General features: G+C 28.8%; 1 protein-coding gene and 1 pseudogene across 2 annotated transcripts in view; one reads left to right on the top strand and one right to left on the bottom strand.

Moving 5' to 3' along the window:
* Window positions 1-426: 426 nt before the first annotated feature.
* Window positions 427-2,102, top strand: LOC106465841 (annotated as a pseudogene).
* A 554-nt stretch (window positions 2,103-2,656) lies between these two features.
* The window catches only part of LOC106465842 (protein prune homolog 2-like), a 30,183-nt gene continuing 24,623 nt past the window's right edge, over window positions 2,657-8,216 (bottom strand). For both annotated transcript variants that reach the window (XM_022393798.1, XM_013926084.2), the window contains exon 12: window positions 2,657-7,677. The gene's annotated coding sequence lies outside the window, so the exon portion shown is untranslated. The remainder of the gene's footprint in view (window positions 7,678-8,216) is intronic.

Consider the following 8,216-nt stretch of genomic DNA (forward strand, 5'->3'; position numbering starts at 1 on the left):
AAATTTTCTCCAAAAAGCAAAGGCTATAGCCCATGTTTTTTCACAAATTTTGAAAAGAATTGTTTTTCTTTATATTTCAATACAAAGATGCCCTTGATGTAAGACTTTTACAAGTATATGTATCAAATGTGCGTGTAGATATACTAATTCCAAAAATTTCCAGATATTTTATTTCATGTAGGGAGATTTAGAAAACTGAGAAAAAAAAGTGAAAACAAAAACTAAGTCAATGACAAAGTAGAATTTATTACAAGAGGTAGTCCTGTGGATATAACAAATTTGGAAAAACTGATGTACAAACAATTCACTGGTTATTACCCGTTTTATAAATGTGCACATTTGGACGTACATTCTCTTAGAAATGTTATATATATATATATTTTATCAATGAATATCTTGTATGTTTTTTGACTTCTTTGTGTACAGACATTTAACACGTGCACTATTACTCAATTCTTTTTTAAAATTTGTAAATAAGAAGAAGCTCGAACCCTGTATAGAAGTTACTCCCCAACAGTCCTAGGCGTAATTCCATACTCCGGGACAAGTATTTTCTCATATGAAACCTTTTAATATGTTACACAGTGGTGAGTTGAATATTGTTATACATTTTTAAAGATCCCAGGTTTGCTTTTGATGAAAAAAGGTCCACAGTGCTTGGGTTAAAGGGTTTTGTATTTTTGTGTTAAATTGATTTTTTGAATTTGCATGTTTTCCTAACATCATAATTAAATTTTTGAGATTATTTAAAAAGGTTGCTATAAAATTAGTAGCACCTGATCAGCTTTTACAGTTTAAGTGTAACAAAAGCTTAATTTTTGTTTAATTGGCTCTTTAACTTTCACAATAAATTACATGTAATCAAAAGATTGTCATACGACTGTATTTGTACAGCAGTCACCTTTCATCTCACTTATGACCTTTTGTATACATTACCATATTGATTTAAAATCTATCTGAGATTATTTTATATTAATATTCAATTCAGTAACAACAAGAGCAATCGGAGAGATTTCACATCGCTGCTCTTTTTTGAGATAGCATGCATTTATATTGGATAACGTCAAATTTCACCCAGAAACTCCTTCTCAGACCCAGATATTTTTTTGTAGTGTGATAAGTCTCAACCTTAATATGCCCATGAAATTTGGTACACATACGATCACATATTATTACCCTCGCCCATAGAGAGGGGGCAAGAGTATTGCAGTCAGGTCCATGTGTGTGTGTATGTGGAGATAGGACATTTTCGTGGTTTGGGGTTAATAACAGTAAAGTGTGATTGGATTTGTACCAAACTTCATGGGCACATTAAGGTTGAGACTTATGACACTACAAAAAATTTTATAAATGTTTGTGATAATACCAAATAAATTAGTTTTTAGAACCGATAATGAAAGTTAAACAATGATTTAATTATGTTCAGTTTAAATACATATTAGTTTATATATTTGCTAATTAACATTATACTTAAAAAACCAGTACTTGAAAACATTGTATCTAATTTAGTTATACTACCTTGTAGTTTAAGTTCTAGTATTATATCATAAAATATGGGATTATTTATAATTTGTCATAATGTTTCACAACGTAATATAGAAATGTATGACATTTTTTTGTTACAAGCTGAATGAGAAATTTACATTGTTTTTATTACCAGTCTTTCTTGAAGATGCCAAGTCAGAAGTTATTTAAATGATTTACGGATCTTGATGCCTTTTGTTTTTTTCAACATGGAAATCTGGGTTCTCTTTCTGCTTTATAGGTAAATTGAATATGTGAATAAACATATCTTTGTTGTAGAATATACTTTGAGAAATGAACCTAATCCTGCCGAAAGACTAATCGCTTTCACTGGCTTGTTGGGACAGAAATCATCTTATCCACTGGATATTGTGTGCAGACGAATGCAGACAGCAACAGTGACTGCCCAAAGTTATCGAACAATAAAAAGTACTTTTATTATTGTATTGAAAGAAGAAGGCTTAGTGGGTGGTCTTTATAAAGGGTTAAGTATGAACTGGGTTAAAGGACCAATCTGTATTGAAATTAGTATCACAATATTTGATCTTCTTCAGAAATTCTTCCGACAACTCAGATAGATAACACCCAATATTGCCGAGAATGAACCTCATTATTGAAGTACCAGTAACAGATTTAGTTGAATTTCTACGGTTACAGCTGTTATTAATCACTTTGAAAAGATGATTTACATAACGAATATAACAATGATCAAATGATTTGTTAGATTTTAGCTTGTTTCTCTGTTTTTTAAATTGATGTGGGGACAGATAAAGAAGTATTTGTAATTTGTATCTAGGGCAAAGCTACTAGGGTTAACTGCCACCATCCTTAAAGAGGGAAAGGCAACATGTCAGCATTACAAATTACCCACACTAAGGGATTGATTGTCGTTCTTATAATGCACTCACAGCTTAAAGTGCAGGAAATATTTTGTGGTGTTGCCCAGGTTCGATTACAGCTTACCGACTCCAACATCAGACTTAGAGTTAATTTTTATCTGTGATAATCAACATACAAAACTTGAATGAATGTAATATTTTAACCACTTTTTATTTTACCATATGCCAAAATATTATATTCCATTCACAACTAGATATTAACCATTTAAAGTTTTTAATCTGTTAATCAGATTTGAAACTAAATGTAGATTAACAATTTCACTCCACTTGTTTCCTTAGCAAGAGTTGAATCTGAAGTTACTGGACTTAATCACATAAGTCACTGCTCCCCATAAAGGACTTTAGTTTGTGTAATTTTTGTTTTTTCCAAAACGTTAAAACTGTAACAAGTTGTAAAACTACACAAGTGGATTAAAACAATGCAATAACAATGGTATTAAAACAGCAACTGCAATATTTATTATTCTGCAGCATACTGAAACACGTGCAATGGGTCGAGAATTTATAATTAATTGTAACTCTAAATGTCAAACACGGTATATTTCAATCCCATTAAACTTATGGCATTTTTAGTTCGGGTATCATAACCTGAAGAAGACAAACCAATGTTCTGTCAAAATCAATCATTTCATTATGCTTATAAATTGTTGAATGCCAACTTATTATTAAGGGTTCCTTTCTATTTTGGTGCCCATATTTCAATTTCTGCTGATAACTTGATAAACTATTATCATGCAAATATGGATAATCATATAAGTGTAGTTTTTATGTATAATTTTTCACTAAAACATCAAACACTTTATATATACATACACAGAAGTTTAATTAGTTTTGTTTCTATTGTAAATAAAGCCTTTTGTATCAGTGATTTATTATTTTTTTAGTTCACTGTCTAACTGTTCTTTGAGCTTACATAAGGATGGTGTATGTAAAAATTTGGGTATTTAACAATAAACACAGTTTGAAGTGAGTTGCACATCTAGTCAAAAGATAGAATCTGAAAAAAAAACCTTCCACAACTTATACTACAGTAGTATACAACAAAGAAAATTGTGTACTGAACTGAACTTAAAGTATTACTTTTCTTGCCGTTATATATATTTCAAAACATGTTTTTAAAAATGCACAAACATTTACTGCATAAATTTAAAAGCAAGATATATAATTAAAACTACGTTTCAGTTGAAAAAATTCCACTAAAACATGTAGAGATTTAATTGTATATTTTGCTTTTAAATTTATGCAGTAAATATTTGTGAATTTTTAAATGTTGAAGATCTTACTTACGCTTTGTAGTCATTCAAGCAGAGAAGTATATATTTTTTATTTTTGTTGAAAATTCTGTACTGTTCTACGTATTCTTTTTGGGAAGTTACTTTAAAAATATTAATAAAGGCTATTTTTGCATCATTTTTATTCAACTATGGCTGATCGTGAGATTCTTCTAAATACATGTGCAAATAAAATGTAACTTTAATTACAGTATATGTGCATGTGTAAAGCTACCTTCATTGAGATTACTACTGGTTTAACAAAGCAGTTCAGAACTTGAATCGAATTTGTATTTGTAGAGTTGTAACTTCTGTATTCTTCTAAAGTGTTCCAACATATTTTCCTCAAAGAATATATTTATACAAGTGAAGAAAACAAGAAAAAAAACAGAACAAAGTGAACTATGTTAAGAAATGGGAAATATAATGTTCATAGCTAAAAATAAAGATTCACTTATATTTACTTATAAAGCTCTAGAGCTTTAAAATGGTTCAATATTTGATGGAAAATATTTACAAAAATAAATATATTTTCCGAACTGTTTCAAGCATAATTTAAACAATTTTTTTTAATAAACAAAACAACCTGTCCAACAATCTCACCACATCAAACAAGTACTTGAAATTGCTTGAATGCGGAGATGAAATTTTGTTTCTACACTATAGAGTGGTCAGTCTTTTTTTGCCATGGCAGCAGTGTAAACCCTAACTGAAACTTTCCAAGTATCACATGACAGTGTGACATAATAAGTTTGAGCATAGAATGCGTAAGAACAAACCACAGAAATAACACAGTAGATGTAACTGGCTATATTTGGATGGTAGATGAAAGAATAAAACATTATTCAAATTTATACATAAAACTAAATTATGCTACTATTTTATGCTCTTATACTTGAATTTTCCTTGCTTTAAGCTTAAAATACTTTTCCTTATTAAATTTAATTTTTTAGTGAAATCACTTAATAATTTCAACACAACTTAATAACGAAATTTGTAAATATTTGCACTGGCCATTTCACAACCCTGCACTGTTTCATTTTATATTTTGTCAGGTTTAACATTCATAATGACAAAAATTCTCATCTTCTGATATTCTTTTATATTTTTATCTTCACAAATTTACTAAACCAATCTTAGGTACTGTTTGGTTACACAACCTCTGTAGAAATTGGCTTGATTCTATGCTGCAAATCAGTAAGTCTCAAATTTTTTAAACAGAGCCCCTTCCTCCCTCTTCTCTGTAATACTTTTAAACATACATGTAGTATATATATATATATATATATATACACTACACACACAAGTTCAGATTTACAATTTGTGGCAATGGTTCTTAAGACGGAGTCACAGAAATAACACGTTTACTAATAGGCAAGTAGTATCTCACGTGTATATGTATATACACACACACACACACACACTTCCAGCCGTTCATAATTGTGAAAGACTAAACATCTGAGTACATACACGGTTACACATACAATATTCTTTCTGTATGACAAATACAACTGAAAAAATGTTTACAGTAACAACATGTAAAGATGATGAAACTGTTATAGTTACAAAATTTTATTGATAGATAACATTTAAAAGCACTGTAGATACTCCATTTTTATTAACAAACTTATAATAAAAATTCACATTATCTAAATTCTATTATGCCATCTACTTGTTATGCAGTAACTGACTTAACGTAACTTTTCTCTTAAAACTTAAACCATATGTATTTAGAACAACAAAAAAAAAGATGAAAAATACAGTAAAATATGAAGTTCACAAAATCTAATGTCTACTACTAGAGTTCAGATATGTATCAGTACACATTTTTTTTACATAGTTACATTCTACAAGTAGATGATAATTATTACTACTCTCCAAATATGTAAATTTAAATGGCTAATTTTTTGTTTTTCGAATTTGAAGTAATGTTTTCTTAGTATGATGCTTCTTAATTGTATTTTCATATAATTTTTTTTATTTATAATGAAATAAAGACCCCCCCCACATATATTATGTAATCTTTGGTATAAGAATTAAGTTATATAAAAAAATTGGCTGTGGAGCCACACTGAATTTTGTATAAATACACTGAGAAACCGAGTTGAAGTTAATTTGTGTTTTTTTAATGACTTTTCAGTCTGGTTAAAAGAGATACATGGCCCAGCACATGATCCAAACATACATGACATAAAATAAAGCTATAGTGATAATTTAACTGCTACATTAAAAATAAATATTTAATTTTTACATGCTTGAATTTTTGTTACTGTGCAAAACCATGTTTATTAAGAAATAGTTGTAGAGAATATTTTACTTAAACATTGGTTTCCCAGTCTGTACTTCCACTTTCATGTTAACATTACAAAAACGTATAACAGTCCTACTGAGTAAATACTACACACACACACTAGCACTTTGAAGACTAATAACAAACATGACTAGGGTTAAAACATATGCTAATGTTTAAAATACAATTTACACATCCTCTATATTGTAATCTCTACTGTGAGACGCCAATCACAGCTTTAAGAAACAAACAATAACTTTACTATTCATCAGTCGTTAACATTACATAATGCTTCTTAATATTAACTTTCAATTTTTTTAAATAAAAAGGATGAGTAAAACAATGTACGTCCAATAAATCTATTGGATTGGTCTCTTAAATGTTTATAGATACATATACATTTTCTTTTCTGTCTAACTGTATGAAGCAAAAAGGGGGAAACTACAAGATTATTAAGGCCATAATTTCTCCGTGTGTTAGTGCAATAAGCTTTAGTAATCTAAAGCAGAAAGATGGATAAATAATATAGGCAACAAATAAATTAAATGAAAATAAATATATAGATATACAAACATTGCTAAAACAGGTGTGTGCAGTATCAAAATTGCTGACTAAAACAAATGAAATAACTTAACATTCCAAGTTTTACTCAAAGGTAGGTTTTGCTCATCCAAATTTAAATGTAAGAAAAAACAGTTAGTGATTTTATTACATGAAATTTAACTAATTACTTATACCCCCCAACAAAGAAGAATGTATGGTTATGCCACTCTCGCCGAGCGAGGAGAACGTTAATCTACAAAACCTTCGGTCATGTTACAACTGTACATGAAAAGGTAAAAAAAATCGAGGTCAGAAAGCACGAATAAATTTCATGTATAGTCCTTTTAGTGTGTTCAGCAACTGTTTAGATATAATAAATAATTTGGTGTTAAAATAAATAAATAAATAAAGTGCTAAAAGTCCTTACCATAATTCTGATGTAACATAACTAAAATTAATAAAACTTACACTTGCATAATTAATGTTTGTGAATTGTTTTGGCTCCAAGGATTGATGCAGCTTGCCTGTATGTTTAACTTTAAAATAATTTCATAATTTAATTTTGTTTCTTCTCAACCTTACTAAAGTCCCAATTTTTTGGTCATTACATGCTACACATGCACTTTTTCACCACTATGCTCTCCATACAGTACTTATTCTAGTTTTGTTGCTGCATATATTATAATTTTGCATTACATTCTTGATAACATCAATTTAGAATTAAACTAACATAGATGTCATTCAACCCAACTTTACAAATTTCACATAAAATATTCTTGTTGTATCATTTATCAAAGAAACGAGTTGATATTTCTTCATTTTATAATTTATCATTTGTTTTTTTGCCCTAAACAGATTTTCTCATCTTATTGTAAGACTTTTATGTGCAGTTTTTAACTTTCAACAGATTTTGTAATATGAATGGTATTTACTAGTTAAAATATCACTATTACACAATAAATTATATTACCTACTCGTATTTACAATATTTACCTTTCTACGTTTTCTCTGTGAAATATGAACAACAAGAAAAAAAAAATTAATTTCTTGTAGAAAATATTACCACTGATTAGTGTAATTTGGTCGAGGACCCACTTTCCTGTTCTTTAGTTGTTTCTTCTTTTCTCGAATCATGTTTTCAAACTCCACTCTACCATATGAATGTGTACAAGTCATATTTTTAGTCTTGATTGTTTTTATTTCATGTCTGACATATTAAATACATTTAATCTGTACACAGTAACACACTTATCTAGTTCTTAATTAAAAAACCAAACCAGTAAAGTAGTTAATTGTGACTTGAATAACTAATTCAAGTGATTATGTAAATAAATTTTGTTTAATACTGGCTGAAGGAAACTGTTCAGCATATAATACAAGTATATGGCAACACAATTTCCACAAGCTATAACTTCTGTTACAATGATAACAAAAACGTATTCAGGTAACAATGGTAATTTTCTTTTATAGCCTTATTAACTTTTAATGTTCACCATAGAATTCTGTTAATTTTTAACAGGTAACAATGGTAATTTTCTTTTATAGCCTTATTAACTTTTAATGTTCACCATAGAATTCTGTTAATTTTTAACAGGTAACAATGGTAATTTCTTTTATAGCCTTATTAACTTTTAATGTTCACCATAGAATCCTGTTAATTTTTAAGAGGTAACAATGGTAATTTTCTTT

The sequence above is a fragment of the Limulus polyphemus genome, unplaced genomic scaffold, assembly GCF_000517525.1.
Source record: "Limulus polyphemus unplaced genomic scaffold, Limulus_polyphemus-2.1.2 Scaffold2070, whole genome shotgun sequence".
Classification (NCBI taxonomy): Eukaryota; Metazoa; Arthropoda; class Merostomata; order Xiphosura; family Limulidae; genus Limulus; species Limulus polyphemus.